The following is a 16,612-nucleotide window of genomic DNA, read 5'->3' on the forward strand; positions in this document are numbered from 1 at the left end:
GTGCGGCCTGCACGAAGTCGGAGCCCGGTTTGCCACCCTGGCGCGCACGAAGTCGGAAGTAGGGTTAATTGCCCGGGTGCGCACCTTTGCCAGGGTGGGCACCTTGCCTGGGCTGCGCACCAGGGCGGGCTCAAGATGGCACCCGCGTTCCATTTTTTTCACTATCTTTCAAAACGGAAATTTCAAAATCTCCTTTTTTTTTTGCCTTTTCTGGAAATTAGTGAAGGCAGCGCATCAAAGGTGCGCACCCGGGAGCGCTACGAAGTGTGCTCCAAGGTGCGGCGTGCACGTTGTCGGAGCCCGGTTTGCCCCGGGTGCGCACCTCGCCTGCACCTTGGCCGGGGTGGGCACCTTGGCTGGGTTTGCCCAGGGTGCGCTCCGAAGCGGGGTTACTGGAGCGCCCCCTCTTTTTTTGTCAGAGCGTTTGGTGGGGTTTCTCGCATTGGCTCTTCCCAGGCCCGGTTGTTGGGTGCGCTCCCACCCTGGCGCGCGCGAGGTTGGAAGTTGGGTTAATTGCCCGGGCGCGCACCTTCGCCAGGGTGGGCACCTTGGTGCGCACACCTTGGCTGGGCTGCGCACCAGGGCGGGCTCAAGATGGCACCAGCATTCCCTTTTTTTCACTATCTTTCAAAACGGAAATTTTAAAATCTCGTTTTTTTTTGCCTTTTATGGAAATTAGTGAAGGCATCGCATCAAAGGTGCGCACCTCGCTGCCCACCTTGGTGTGCTCCGAGGTGCCCACCACGGTGCGAACCCGGGAGCGCCCCGATGTGTGCTCCAAGGTGCGGCGTGCACGAAGTCGGACCCCGGTTTGCCCCGGGTGCGCACCTCGCGTGCACCTTGGTGCGCACACCTTGGCTGGGTTGCGCGCCCTGGTGGGCACCATGGTGCGCACCAAGGAGCGCTCCGAAGTGTGCTCCAAGGTGCGCCGTGCACGAAGTCGGAGCCCGGTTTGCCCCGGGTGCGCACCTCGCGTGCACCTTCGCCGCGGTGGGCACCATGGCGTGCACGAAGTCGGAGCCCGGTTTGCCCCGGGTGCGCACCTCGCGTGCACCTTCGCCGGGGTGGGCACCTTGGTGTGCAGACCTTGGCTGGGTTGCGCGCCCTGGTGGGCACCATGGTGCGCACCAAGGAGCGCTCCGAAGTGTGCTCCAAGGTGCGGCCTGCACGAAGTCGGAGCCCGGTTTGCCCCGGGTGTGCACCTCGGGTGGGCACCTTGGTGCGCATGCCTTGCCTGGGCTGCGCACCAGGGCGGGCTCAAGATGGCACCCGCGTTCCTTTTTTTTCACTATCTTTCAAAACGGAAATTTTAAAATCTCATTTTTTTTTGCCTTTTTCTGGAAATTAGTGAAGGCAGCGCATCAAAGGTGCGCACCTCGCTGCCCACCACGGTGCGCAACGCCGGTGGGCACCCGGGAGTGCTTCGAAGTGTGCTCCAAGGTGCTGCGTGCACGTTGTCGGAGCCCGGTTTGCCCCGGGTGCGCTCCTCGCGTGCACCTTCGTCGGGGTGGGCACCTTGGCTGGGTTTGCCCCGGCTGCGCTCCGAAGCGGGGTTATTGGAGCGCCGCCTCTTTTTTTGTCGGAGCGTTTGGTGGGGTTTCTCGCATTGGCTCTTCCCAGGCCCGGTTGCCACCCTGGCGCGCACGAAGTCGGAAGTAGGGTTAATTGCCCGGGTGCGCACCTTTGCCAGGGTGGGCACCTTGCCTGGGCTGCGCACCAGGGCGGGCTCAAGATGGCACCCGCGTTCCGTTTTTTTCACTATCTTTCAAAACGGAAATTTCAAAATCTCCTTTTTTTTTTGCCTTTTCTGGAAATTAGTGAAGGCAGCGCATCAAAGGTGCGCACCCGGGAGCGCTACGAAGTGTGCTCCAAGGTGCGGCGTGCACGTTGTCGGAGCCCGGTTTGCCCCGGGTGCGCACCTCGCCTGCACCTTGGCCGGGGTGGGCACCTTGGCTGGGTTTGCCCAGGGTGCGCTCCGGAGCGGGGTTACTGGAGCGCCCCCTCTTTTTTTGTCAGAGCGTTTGGTGGGGTTTCTCGCATTGGCTCTTCCCAGGCCCGGTTGTTGGGTGCGCTCCCACCCTGGCGCGCGCGAGGTTGGAAGTTGGGTTAATTGCCCGGGCGCGCACCTTCGCCAGGGTGGGCACCTTGGTGCGCACACCTTGGCTGGGCTGCGCACCAGGGCGGGCTCAAGATGGCACCAGCATTCCCTTTTTTTCACTATCTTTCAAAACGGAAATTTTAAAATCTCGTTTTTTTTTGCCTTTTATGGAAATTAGTGAAGGCATCGCATCAAAGGTGCGCACCTCGCTGCCCACCTTGGTGTGCTCCGAGGTGCCCACCACGGTGCGAACCCGGGAGCGCCCCGATGTGTGCTCCAAGGTGCGGCGTGCACGAAGTCGGACCCCGGTTTGCCCCGGGTGCGCACACCTTGGCTGGGTTGCGCGCCCTGGTGGGCACCATGGTGCGCACCAAGGAGCGCTCCGAAGTGTGCTCCAAGGTGCGCCGTGCACGAAGTCGGAGCCCGGTTTGCCCCGGGTGCGCACCTCGCGTGCACCTTCGCCGCGGTGGGCACCATGGCGTGCACGAAGTCGGAGCCCGGTTTGCCCCGGGTGCGCACCTCGCGTGCACCTTCGCCGGGGTGGGCACCTTGGTGTGCAGACCTTGGCTGGGTTGCGCGCCCTGGTGGGCACCATGGTGCGCACCAAGGAGCGCTCCGAAGTGTGCTCCAAGGTGCGGCCTGCACGAAGTCGGAGTCCGGTTTGCCCCGGGTGCGCACCATGGCGTGCACGAAGTCGGAGCCCGGTTTGCCCCGGGTGCGCACCTCGCGTGCACCTTCGCCGGGGTGGGCACCTCGGCTGGTTTGCGCGCCCTGGTGCGCACCAAGGAGCGCTCCGAAGTGTGCTCCAAGGTGCGGCGTGCACGAAGTCGGAGCCCGGTTTGCCCCGGGTGCGCACCTCGCGTGCACCTTCGCCGCGGTGGGCACCTTGGCTGGGTTGGGCACCATTGAGCGCTCCGAAGTTTGCTCCAAGGTGCGCACCATGGCCCTCCAAGGTGCGCAGCATGGCGTGCACGAAGTCGGAGCCCGGTTTGCCCCGGGTGCGCACCTCGCGTGCACCTTCGCCAGGGTGGGCACCTCGGTGCGCACACCTTCTCAATGTTTTCTTGCCTTTTCTGGAAATTGGTGAAGGCAGCGCATCAAAGGTGCGCACCTCGGTGTGCTCCGAGGTGCGAACCCGAGAGCGCTTCGAGGTGCGCACGAAGTCAAAAGTCGGGTTAATTGCATTGTTTTCCCCGGGTGCGCTCCGAGGTGCGCAACATCGGTGCGCACCAAGGAGGGCTCCGAAGTGTGCTCCAAGGTGCGCACGATGGCGTGCACCTCTGGTGCGCACGATTCGGAGCTCGGTTTGCCCGGGGTGCGCACACCTTGGCTGGGTTGCGCACCTTTTGTGCGCTCCATGGTGCGTACGAAGTCGGAGCTCGGTTTGCCCCGGGTGCGCACCTTGATGCGCACGCCTTGGCTGGGCTGCGCACCTTGGTGGGCGCCTCCAAGGTGCGCACGAAGTCGAAGCTCGGTTTGCCGCGGGTGCGCACCTTGGTGGGCGCCATGGTGCACTCCGAGGTGCCCAAGATTGGTGCGCACCAAGGAGCGCTCCGAAGTGCGCTCCAAGGTGCGCAGGTGCGCGCGAAGTCGAAAGTTGGGTTAATTGTCCGGTTTGCCTCGGGTGCGCACCTTGCGTGCACCTTCGCCAGGGTGGGCGCCTTGGTGCGCACACCTTGGCTGGGCTGCGCACCCGGGCGCGCACACCTTGGCACCCGCGTTTCCTTCATTTTAAATTTTTTTTTTTTACAATCTCTCAAGTGGGAAATTCTATAATCTCAACTTTTTTTGCCTTTTCAGGAAACTTTTGAATGGAGCGCATCATTGGTGCGCTCCGAAGTGTGCTCCAAGGTGCGCACCTCTGGTGCGCTCCAAAGCTCTCTCCAGCTGCGTGCACCTGCCCCGGGCGCGCACCCGGCCCCGCCCAGCTTCGCTCACCTGTCCCGGGCGTCTGGTGCGGAACCTTAGAGTAAGAAACATCACCGTGCACCTTGGCCAACGTGCGCGACTCGACCGAGCGCGCACTGGCCGAGGTGCACACCGATTTCACCTGGGTGCGCGCGCAGCACCTCGGGCGCACCGGGGTGCGCGCACAACGCCCGGGTTGCACCGTGGCCTGTGTGCTCGGGGCGCCTCGGGTGCGCGCTCGGTGTCGCCCCGGCGCGCGCGGTAGTGCGGGCAACGCACCCCGGCCCGGCCCGGCCCCGACGAGAACGCAAACGGGCAAAAGGTTAATTCAAATAGCATTGCGACGCCCGGCGAAAAACTAAAAAAGGGTGCAACACCGGGACTTCCCGGGAGGTCACCCATCCCAGTACTACTCCGGCCCAAGCGCGCTTAACTGCGGAGTTCTGATGGGATCTGGTGCACTAACGCTGGTATGATCGCACCCGTTATGAGCTTGTCGCAGTGTGTACTTAGCAAACCGCGACCCACGTGCGAATCCACCCCGGCCACCCACCCCCGTCGAGGTGCACACCCTCCCTCGCGAAGTGCGCCCCGTTCGCCAAGTGTGAGCCCTGCCCGGGTGCGCGCACCTTGCTAGGGCATCGGGTGTGCACCCGGCCCGGCCTACGTGCGTGCACCTGGACGGGGCGTCGTGTGCGTGCAGTGTCCCGTCTGCAACGCGGTGCCCACACACCACCTCGGGCGCAACGACCTGCGCTCACATGTGGGCCGAGTGCACCTTGGTGCATGTTCGGGGCGCCTCGGGTGCACGCTCGATCTTGCCCCGGTGCACCAAGGCGCTCGGTTTGCCCCGGGTGCGCACTTGGTGCAAGGTGGGCACCCAAAATAGGGATCAAGCACCAAAACACAAGTTTCGGGATGCAAAATGGGACCCAAGGACCACAAATGCGTTCCAAGACCCATGATGGGTCCACGAGAACAAAAATGTGTTCCGAGACTTAATAAACAAATATTGGGTTTTAGGAGAAGAAACATGCTCTGATGCCCAAAACGAGAATCGACCCCGAAAAGGCCACAGGCCAAAAGTGGGATGCGAGACAAAAAAAAATGGGACCCGAGGACCAAAATTGGGTTCCCAGGTCGAAGACAGGGCAACCGGACAAGAAACGACCTCTAAGGCTCGAAATGAGTCCCGACGACTAAAACTTGACAAGAAGCACCCATCAGGCACCCAACTCGACACCCATGGGATGCCGACCCACCCGGGCTTCCACCTAGCACACCTTGGCACCCACCCACCCTCACACCCAACCTCGCACCCAACTTAGCACCTTTGAACCCACATTGGCACTCACCCTGACCCTGGCACCTTGGAACCCACATTGGCACTCACCTTGACCCTGGCACCCACCTTTGCACTCACCTTGGGACCCACCCTGGCTCCCACCTCGGCACCCACCCAGACACCCACCTTGGTTCCTTGGCACCCACCTTGGATCCTTGGCACCCACCCCGACACCCACCTTGGCACGCAACTTGGCTACTTGCCACCCACCTTGGCTCCTTGAAGCCCACCCCGACAACCACCCCATGACCTACCCTGGCTAGGGTTGGTGCACACCCACCCTGGTGCCCACCTTGGCACCCACCCTATGACCCACCTTGGCACGCACCTTAGTACCCACCCCGTTACCCACCCTAGGACCCACCCCGTGACCCACCTTGGCCAGGGTGGGTGCACCCACCCTGGTGCCCACCTTGGCACCCACCCATCCTAGCACCCAGCCTGTGACCGGGCTTGGAACCCAACCTTGCACCCGTCTTGGCCAGTGTGGGTGCGCACCCATCCTGGCACCCACGTTGTGACACACCCTTTAACCCACGCACCCTAGCACCCACGTTGGCACCCACCTTGGAACCCAACTTGGCACCCACCTCGGCACCCACCTTGACACTTGTGGACCCACCTTGCCACTCACCCTAGCATCGACCCATCCTAGCACCCACCCTGGCACCTTTGCACCCTAGCACTCACCCATCCTAGCACCTAACCTGTGACCCACCTTGACACTCACCCTCGCACCCACCTTGGAACCCAACCTAGCACCCACCCACCCTGACACCAACCCTAGCACCTACCCACCCTTGCACCCACCCTGTGACCCATCTTGGCACCCACCCATCCTACCACTCAACCTATCACCCACCTTCTCACCCACCTTGGCATCCACCTTAGCACCCACCCACACTGGCACCTTGGCACCCACCTCGGGCAAGGTGGGTGCACACCCACCCTGGCACCCAATTTAGAACCCACCGAGCATGTTACCCACCTTGGCACCCACATTGCAGCCCACCCTAGTACCCACCCTATGACCCACATTGGCATCCACACCCTAGCACCCAGGCACCTCGACACCCGCCTTGACACCCACCCTAGCACTGAACCTGTGACCCACCTTGGAACTCACCCTAGAACCCACCCACCCTGTGAACCACCTTGGCATCCACCTTAGCACCCACCCACCTTGGCACCCACTCTAGCACTCACCCATCCTAACACCCAACTTGTTACCCACCTTGGCACCCGCCCTCGCGTCCACCTTGAAACCCACCCTAGCACCCACCCACGCAGGAGCCCACCTTGGCACCCAACCTAACACCCACGCATCCTGGCACCCAACTTGTGACCCACCTTGGAACCCACCCTAGTACCCACCTTTGAACCCACTATATCACCAACCCACCTTGGCACCCACCCTATGACCCTCTTTGGAATCCACCCTAGCACGCACCCACCCTGGCACCCACCATGGAGCGCACCCTAGCACCCACCCACCTCGACACGCACCTCAACACCCACCTTGGTGTGCGCACTGCGCCAACCTCTCAAAGACCCTATGTGGTGCGCTCCAAAGTGTACACCTTTGGTGCGCTCCAAGGTGCGCACCTTTGGTGCACACCAAAGTGTGCACCGAGGTGAGCACCAAAGTGCACTCCAGGGTGCACACCAAGGCGCGCACCTTTGGTGCGGTCAATGCAAACGAATTCGGAAGTTGGGGTCGATGTCGTAATCGCTGCTGCAGACTACACGTATGAGAATCGGACAAATAGCTTTATATAGGGGAGGTGTTGCGTTTGATGGGTCGACTCCCCTGGTTGTGTGCACTGCACCAACTTCAAAGACCCTGTCTTGTTTAAGAAGTCAAAAGTTGGGGTGGATGTCCTAATCATTGCTGCAGTCTACGCATGTATGAGAATCAGACAAATAGCTTATATAGGGGAGGTGTTGCATTCGGTGGGTTGACTCCCCTGGTTGTGCGCACTGCGCCAACCTCAAAGACCTTGTTTTCGTTTAGAAGCCGAAAGTTGGGGTCGATGTCCTAATTGCTCTTGCAGGCTACGCATGTATGAGAATCAGACAAATAGCTTATATAGGGGAGGTGTTGGGTTTGATGGGTCGACTCCCCTGGTTGTGCGCATTGCGCCAACCTCAAAGACCCTGCATTGCGGATGAAGTCGAAAGTCAGAGTTTGGTGTGCTACAAGGTGTGGTCGAAGGTGCTCACCTAGGTGTGCACCTTTGGAGCGCAGGAAAAGTGCCCTCCAAAAGTGCGCACCTTTGGAGTGCAAAAAGTGCCCTCCAAAAGTGCGCACCTTTGGAGCGCAGAAAAGTGCCCTCCAAAAAGTGCCCTCCAAAAGTGCGCACCTTTGGAGCGCAGAAAAGTGCCCTCCAAAAAGTGCCCTCCAAAAGTGCGCACCTTTGGAGCGCAGAAAAGTGCCCTCCAAAAAGTGCCCTCCAAAAGTGCGCACCTTTGGAGCGCAGAAAAGTGCCCTCCAAAAAGTGCCCTCCAAAAGTGCGCACCTTTGGAGCGCAGAAAAGTGCCCTCCAAAAAGTGCCCTCCAAAAGTGCGCACCTTTGGAGCGCAGAAAAGTGCCCTCCAAAAAGTGCCCTCCAAAAGTGCGCACTTTTGGTGCGCACCAAAAGTGCGCACTTTTGGTGCGCACCAAGGCGCTGGTTCGGTCGTTGCAGGCGAGTTCGGAAGTTGGGGTCGATGTCCTGAGCGGAGGTGCAAACTACACAGGTGTCGGAATCGGACAAATAGCTTATATAGGGGAGGTGTATGCTTCGATGGGTCGACTCCCCAGGTTGAGCGCACCGCGCCAACCTCAAAGACCCTACGGTATGGATGAAGTCGGAAGTTGGGTCCGATGACCGATTCGATTAGTAGGTATGCTCATGAGGTCGGAATTTGGGTCCGATGACCTGCCATGTGTAGGAAGGCGAATGTTGGCACTGTGCGTTGCAAGGTGCACACCAAGGCGCTGGTGCGGTCTTTTTAGTCGAGTTCGGAAGTTGGGGTCGATGTCCTGATCGGAGGTGCAAGCTACACAGGTGTGGGAATCGGACAAATAGCTTATATAGGGGAGGTGTATGCTTCGTTGGGTCGACTCCCCGGGTTGAGCGCACCGCGCCAACCTCAAAGACCCTACGGTATGGATGAAGTCGGAAGTTGGGTCCGATGACCGATTCGATATGTAGGCATACTCGCGAGGTCGGAATTTGGGTCCGATGACCTGCCATGTTGAGGAAGGCGAATGTTGGCACTGTGCGTTGCAAGGTGCGCACCAAGGCGCTGGTTCGGTCGTTGCAGGCGAGTTCGGAAGTTGGGGTCGATGTCCTGATCGGAGGTGCAAACTACACAGGTGTGGGAATCGGACAAATAGCTTATATAGGGGAGGTGTATGCTTCGTTGGGTCGACTCCCCGGGTTGAGCGCACCGCGCCAACCTCAAAGACCCTACGGTATGGATGAAGTCGGAAGTTGGGTCCGATGACCGATTCGATATGTAGGCATACTCGCGAGGTCGGAATTTGGGTCCGATGACCTGCCATGTGCAGGAAGGCGAATGTTGGGACTGTGCGTCGCAAGGTGCGCACCAAGGCGCTGGTGCCGTCGTTGCAGTCGAGTTCGGAAGTTGGGGTCGATGTCCTGGTCAGAGGTGCAAACTACACAGGTGTGGGAATCGGACAAATAGCTTATATAGGGGAGGTGTATGCTTCGATGGGTCGACTCCCCTGGGTGAGCGCACCGCGCCAACCTCAGAGACCCTACAGTATGGATGAAGTCGGAAGTTGGGTCCGATGACCGATTCGATACGTATGCATATTCGCGAGGTCTGAATTTGTGTCCGATGACCTGCCATGCGCAGGAAGGCGGAATTTGGGTCCGATGACCGAGTTGATGGCGTGCCATGCGCAGAAAGGCGGAATTTGGGTCCGATGACCGAGTTGATGTTGATGGCCCGCCATGCATAGGAAGGCGGAATTTGGGTCCGATGACCGATTTGAAGGCGTGCCATACGCAGAAAGGCGGAGTTTGGGTCCGATGACCGAGTTGATATTGATGGCCCGCCATGCGCAGGAAGGCAGAATTTGGGTCCGATGACCTGACATACGCATGGAGTCCGACTCGGGGGCCGATGTTCGATTCGATGACTTGCATTGTGGGTAAAGTCGGAAGTTGTGGTCTTTGACCCGATTCGATGACCAGACTTCGGCTGCTTGAGAATCGGACAAATAACTTATATAGGGGAGGTAGTGTTCTCGAGCATCCTCCCCCCGTGCCCGTTTATGTCGATTGATGCTGGTGCTCTACTGGTTGGAGAGCTCGGATGCAAAAATCTTGCACCAGGATTTATCGATTGTGATGGACACGGCAAGTCTCCTGATTGCTATGCAGGAGCTCATCGTGAATCTCTATGCGGCCTTGGTATGGACTCGACCTGCGGAATGGTTCGGCAATGGTAGTCGCTCCAACACGTCCTTGCAGTGGCCACAGAGGTGATTCAACTAGAGCTCCAGTCTAGCTTTTGGGTTGCTTGGCGGACTGGTATAGCCGCGATCGAGTTCCGGCCATGAACGTTTTAGATAGCTCTTGGGCTTTCTGGGACGGAAGTCGGAAGTTTGGGCTGTTGTCCGATTTGATGACCATTCTTCGGATGTGTGAGAATCGGACAAATAACTTATATAGGGGACTGTGTTGTCTCACGCAGCCCCCTCCGTGCCCCTCTATCTCGACCGATGTTGGTGCTTGAAAGGGTTGGGATCGCTCGGATTTATAAACGTGCACCACCATTTGTCGAGTGTGAGGGACGCGGCAGGTCTCCTAAATGCTATGCGGGCGCTCTCTGAGAATCTCTATCCGGCCTCGACACAAACTAGTCTTGCTGAATGGTTTGGCACTGGTAGTCGATCTAACACGTCGTTGTTGTGGCCGCCTAGGCGATTCGATTCGAGCCCCCGTCTAGCTTTTGGGTTGCTTGGCGGATTTTGCCCTATCCGCAAGTGAGCTCGGTCCCTAAACGTTCGAGAAACCTGATTGCTATGTGCCGACTCTCTTTCTTGCGAGCCTCCATCTAGCTTTTGGGTCTCTACGGAACGGAAGTCGGAATCTGGGACCGTTGTTTGATTCGACGAGGCAGACTACGGTTGTGCGAGAATCGGACAAATAACTTATATAGGGGAGGTGTTGACTGGAGCATTCTCCCCCGTGCCCCTCTAACTCGACCAATGCTGGCGCTCGAACGGTGGTAGCGCTCGGATTTTCATTGAGCGCCAGCATTGGTCGATTTAGAGGGGCATGCGAGATTCCCGAATGCTATGCGAGGGCTCTAACGGAAATGTCTATTGGTTTCGGTATGGATGCAATTGCGAGTGGTTCGGCAAAGGTAGTCGTTCCGATGCGTCCATGTCGTGGCCAAATCGATAATTCGATTTGAGCCCTCGTATAGCATTTGGGTCTCTCGATGTGATTCCGCATTCCAGTCCCTTTGGGCACTGCTTGAGCCGCATCCCAGGGGGTTCCCTTCCCAATAATCTGCCTCGCAACCCGATTGCTATGCGGTGAGGCTCCTCGGCCGCCTCGGAACTATCTGTGTATCAGACGCATCGCGGGATAAGGGGTTGGCAACGGTAGTCGCCCCAAGCGCGTCCGATGCTTGGACCATTCCGAGGCGGCCCTGAAGCCTCTTCCGTCTAGCCGTTGGGTCCTTCTCGCCGCATCCCTCGCCTCGCACCCCGATTGCTATGCGGTGAGGCTCCTCGGCCGCCTTGGAACTATCTGTGTATCGGACGCGTCGCGGGATAAGGGGTTGTCACTGGTAGTCGCCCCAAGCGCGTCCGATGCTTGGACCATTCCGAGGCGGCCCTGAAGCCTCTTCCGTCTAGCCGTTGGGTCCTTCTCGCCGCATCCCTCGCCTCGCACCCCGATTGCTATGCGGTGAGGCTCCTCGGCCGCCTTGGAACTATCTGTGTATCGGACGCGTCGCGGGATAAGGGGTTGTCACTGGTAGTCGCCCCAAGCGCGTCCGATGCTTGGACCATTCCGAGGCGGCCCTGAAGCCTCTTCCGTCTAGCCGTTGGGTCCTTCTCGCCGCATCCCTCGCCTCGCACCCCGATTGCTATGCGGTGAGGCTCCTCGGCCGCCTTGGAACTATCTGTGTATCAGACGCGTCGCGGGATAAGGGGTTGTCACTGGTAGTCGCCCCAAGCGCGTCCGATGCTTGGACCATTCCGAGGCGGCCCTGAAGCCTCTTCCGTCTAGCCGTTGGGTCCTTCTCGCCGCATCCCTCGCCTCGCACCCCGATTGCTATGCGGTGAGGCTCCTCGGCCGCCTTGGAACTATCTGTGTATCGGACGCGTCGCAGGATAAGGGGTTGTCACTGGTAGTCGCCCCAAGCGCGTCCGATGCTTGGACCATTCCGAGGCGGCCCTGAAGCCTCTTCCGTCTAGCCGTTGGGTCCTTCTCGCCGCATCCCTCGCCTCGCACCCCGATTGCTATGCGGTGAGGCTCCTCGGCCGCCTTGGAACTATCTGTGTATCGGACGCGTCGCGGGATAAGGGGTTGTCACTGGTAGTCGCCCCAAGCGCGTCCGATGCTTGGACCATTCCGAGGCGGACCTGAAGCCTCTTCCCTCTAGCCGTTGGGGCTTTCTTGCCGCATCCCTCGCCTCGCACCCCGATTGCTATGCTGTGAGGCTCCTCGGCCGCCTCGGAACTATCTGTGTATCGGACGCATTGCGGGATAAGGGGTTGGCAGTGGTAGTCGCCCCAAGTGCGTCCGATGCTTGGACCATTCCGAGGCGGCCCTGAAGCCTCTTTCGTCAGCCGTTGGGGCCATCTCGCCGCATCCCCCACCTCGCACCACGATTGCTATGCTGTGAGGCTCCTCGGCCGCCTCGGAACTATCTGTGTATCGGACGCATCGCGGGATAAGGGGTTGGCAGTGGTAGTCGCCCCAAGCGCGTCCGATGCTTGGACTATTCCGAGGCGGCCCTGCAGCCTCTTCCGTGTAGCCTTTGGGGCCATCTCGCCGCATCCCTCGCCTCGCACCCCGATTGCTATGCGGTGAGGCTCATCGGCCGCCTGGGAACTATCTTCGTATCGGACGCATCGCGGGATAAGGGGTTGTCACTGGTAGTCGCCCCAAGCGCGTCCGATGCTTGGACTATTCCGAGGCGGCCCTGCAGCCTCTTCCGTCTAGCCGTTGGGGCCATCTCGCCGCATCCCCCACCTCCTCGGCTGCCTCGGAACTATCTGTGTATCGGACGCATCGCGGGATAAGGGGTTGGCAGTGGTAGTCGCCCCAAGCGCGTCCGATGCTTGGACTATTCCGAGGCGGCCCTGCAGCCTCTTCCGTCTAGCCTTTGGGGCCATCTCGCCGCATCCCTCACCTCGCACCCCGATTGCTATGCAGTGAGGCTCCTCGGCCGCCTGGGAACTATCTTCGTATCGGACGCATCGCGGGATAAGGGGTTGTCACTGGTAGTCGCCCCAAGGACGTCCGATGCTTGGACTATTCCGAGGCGGCCCTGCAGCCTCTTCCGTCTAGCCGTTGGGGCCATCTCGCCGCATCCCCCACCTCCTCGGCTGCCTCGGAACTATCTTCGTATCGGACGCATCGCGGGATAAGGGGTTGGCAGTGGTAGTCACCCCAAGCGCGTCCGATGCTTGGACTATTCCGAGGCGGCCCTGCAGCCTCTTCCGTCTAGCCTTTGGGGCCATCTCGCCGCATCCCTCGCCTCGCACCCCGATTGCTATGCGGTGAGGCTCCTCGGCCGCGTGGGAACTATCTTCGTATCGGACGCATCGCGGGATAAGGGGTTGTCACTGGTAGTCGCCCCAAGCGCGTCCGATGCTTGGACTATTCCGAGGCGGCCCTGCAGCCTCTTTCGTCTAACCGTTGGGGCCATCTCGCCGCATCCCCTACCTCGCACCCCGATTGCTATGCGGTGAGGCTCCTCGGCCGCCTTGGAACTATCTTCGTATCGGACGCATCGCGGGATAAGGGGTTGTCACTGGTAGTCGCCCCAAGCTGCGTCCGATGCTTGGACTATTCCGAGGCGGCCCTGTGGCCTCTTCCGTCTAGCCGTTGGGGCCATCTCGCCGCATCCCCCACCTCGCACCCCGATTGCTATGCGGTGAGGCTCCTCGGCCGCCTTGGAACTATCTTCGTATCGGACGCATCGCGAGATAAGGGGTTGTCACTGGTAGTCGCCCCAAGCGCGTCCGATGCTTGGACTATTCCGAGGCGGCCCTGCAGCCTCTTCCGTCTAGCCGTTGGGGCCATCTCGCCGCATCCCCCACCTCGCACCCCGATTGCTATGCGGTGAGGCTCCTCGGCCGCCTTGGAACTATCTTCGTATCGGACGCATCGCGGGATAAGGGGTTGTCACTGGTAGTCGCCCCAAGCGCGTCCGATGCTTGGACTATTCCGAGGCGGCCCTGCAGCCTCTTCCGTCTAGCCGTTGGGGCCATCTCGCCGCATCCCCCACCTCGCACCCCGATTGCTATGCGGTGAGGCTCCTCGGCCGCCTTGGAACTATCTTCGTATCGGACGCATCGCGGGATAAGGGGTTGTCACTGGTAGTCGCCCCAAGCGCGTCCGATGCTTGGACTATTCCGAGGCGGCCCTGTGGCCTCCTCCGTCTAGCCGTTGGGGCCATCTCGCCGCATCCCCCCCCTTGCACCCGGATTGCTATGCGGTGAGGCTCCGATGCTTGGACTATTTCGAGGCGGCCCTGTGGCCTCTTCCGTCTAGCCGTTGGGGCCATCTCGCCGCATCCCCCCCCTTGCACCCGGATTGCTATGCGGTGAGGCTCCTGGGCCACCTTGGAACTATCTTCGTATCGGACGCATCGCGGGATAAGGGGTTGTCACTGGTAGTCGCCCCAAGCGCGTCCGATGCTTGGACTATTCCGAGGCGGCCCTGCAGCCTCTTTCGTCTAGCCGTTGGGGCCATCTCGCCGCATCCCCCACCTCGCACCCCGATTGCTATGCGGTGAGGCTCCTCGACCGCCTTGGAACTATCTTCGTATCGGACGCATCGCAGGATAAGGGGTTGTCACTGGTAGTCGCCCCAAGCGCGTCCGATGCTTGGACTATTCCGAGGCGGCCCTGCAGCCTCTTCCGTCTAGCCGTTGGGGCCATCTCGCCGCATCCCCCACCTCGCACCCCGATTGCTATGCGGTGATGCTCCTCGGCCGCTTTGGAACCATCTTCGAATCGGACGCATCGCGGGATAAGGGGTTGTCACTGGTAGTCGCCCCAAGCGCGTCCGATGCTTGGACCATTCCGAGGCGGCCCTGAAGCCTCTTCCGTCTAGCCGTTGGGGCCATCCGTCGCCTCGCACCCCCGATTGCTATGCGGTGAGGCTCCTCGGCCGCCTTGGAACCGTCTTCGTATCGGACGCATCGCGGGATAAGGGGTTGTCACTGGTAGTCGCCCCAAGCGCGTCCGATGCTCGGACCATTCCGAGGCGGCCCTGAAGCCTCTTCCGTCTAGCCATTGGGGCCATCTCGCCGCATCCGTCGCCTCGCACCCCCGATTGCTATGCGGTGAGGCTCCTCGGCCGCCTTGCAACCTTCTGTGTATCGGACGCATCGCGGGATAAGGGGTTGGCACTGGTAGTCGCCCCAAGCGCGTCCGATGCTTGGACCATACCGAGGTGGCCCTGAAGCCTCTTCCGTGTAGCCGTTGGGGCCTTCCCGCCCCATCCCTCGCCTCGCACCCCGATTGATATGCGGTGAGGCTCCTCGGCCGCGTTGGAACTATCTGTGTATCGGACGCATCGCGGGATAAGGGGTTGGCACTGGTAGTCGTCCCAATCGCGTCCGATGCTTGGACCATTCCGAGGCGGCCCTGCAGCCTCTTCCTAGTCGTCGGGGCCTTCCCGGCGCATCCTTCGCCTCGCATCCCGATTCCTATGCGGTGAGTCTTCTCGGCCGCCGCGGAACTATACCTGTTATCGCTACTGCATCCTTCGGCTGGTAACCTCCTCTGCCGCCTTGGAACGTTCTCTTTGTCGGACGCGTCGCGGGATAAGGGGTTGGCACTGGTAGTCGCCCCAAGCGCGCCTGATGCATAGACCGCTCCGAGTCGACCTTGCTTTCAGCCTCTCACATGCATAGACCTCTCTGAGTCGACCCTGCAGCCTCTCACGTTTAGCCTATGGAATCTCGCCTCACAACATGATTGCTATCCTTGATGCATCCCTTGCCTCGAGCCCTGATTGCTTTCTTGGCTGCATCCCTCCTCTCCTCACAGCCCAGTTGTCATCACTGCTTCATCCGTCGCTTCATGCATCTGGCTGCTGGGCCCTTCCCACCGCACACCTCGATTGCTATCTCTGCTGCATCACACACCCCGATTGCTATCTCTGCTACATCCCTCGGCTCTCACTTCTGCATCCTTCGCCTCACACCTCGATTGCTATCAATGCTGCATCTGTAAGCTCACACCCCGATTGCTATGCGGGGAGGCTCCTTGGCCGCCTTGGAAATTTCTCTGTGTCGGACGCACCGCGGGATAAGGGGTTGGCACTGGTAGTCGCCCCAAGTGCGCCCGACTCTTAGACCGCTTCGAGGTGACCTCGTAGCCTCTTTCGTCCAGGCTTCCTGCCTTCAACGCCCTTTTTACACCTCGATTGCTATGCGCGGGCTCCTTGGCGTCTATCACCTCTCTGCGAAGAGTGGCACGATGATTGTTGGGGTAAATCGTAGCAGTCCGATCTCTGGCCTTGGGCCATTGTGAGGGCTGATCGATTTCCTGTGCGCATCTCGTGTTCGCCCAGTAACAGACTCGACGACTTGTAATCGGTCTTGTTCCCGATTGTTCCTGGAGGTAGTCTTCGGAACTCTTGGATTTGACCTGTCACTCGAACTGTCCTCTTCCGAGGATGCTTGTGTGTGTGCGCTTGTGCCATTTCCTTGGCGGTATTAACGAGATATTAAAGAGCGGAGTGAGCGCCTCGCCCAGCTATGTTTGGGGCTCTCACTCCCTTACCCGGTGTGCGACCGCTTTGCACGTAGGTTGCGGAGCATCGCGACTCTTTCGATGTTTGGCGGTTGTCTTCCGGTGATGCGTTGGTCCCGAAGTGCACGTTACTAGCATTTCTGCCATTGTTCTCGATCTTTGGCACGTTCCTTCGTTGCAATTGGATATATATCTCCGTTTATACGCGCAGGCTTCTCCCGCCTATTCAGCGCTGTCCCACTCTCAGCACTCTCGTGGTCTCCTTGGCTTCTCTCTCCCGTGAGCGAGCTCT

General features: G+C 60.0%; 1 non-coding gene across 1 annotated transcript; it reads right to left on the bottom strand.

Moving 5' to 3' along the window:
• Positions 1–4,371: 4,371 nt before the first annotated feature.
• LOC131865427 (5S ribosomal RNA) lies at positions 4,372–4,490 on the bottom strand. Its single transcript, XR_009364149.1, has one exon. It is a non-coding gene; the product is annotated as a 5S ribosomal RNA (ribosomal RNA).
• Positions 4,491–16,612: the final 12,122 nt, after the last annotated feature.

Source organism: Cryptomeria japonica, unplaced genomic scaffold (assembly GCF_030272615.1).
Source record: "Cryptomeria japonica unplaced genomic scaffold, Sugi_1.0 HiC_scaffold_111, whole genome shotgun sequence".
Lineage (NCBI taxonomy): Eukaryota > Viridiplantae > Streptophyta > Pinopsida > Cupressales > Cupressaceae > Cryptomeria > Cryptomeria japonica.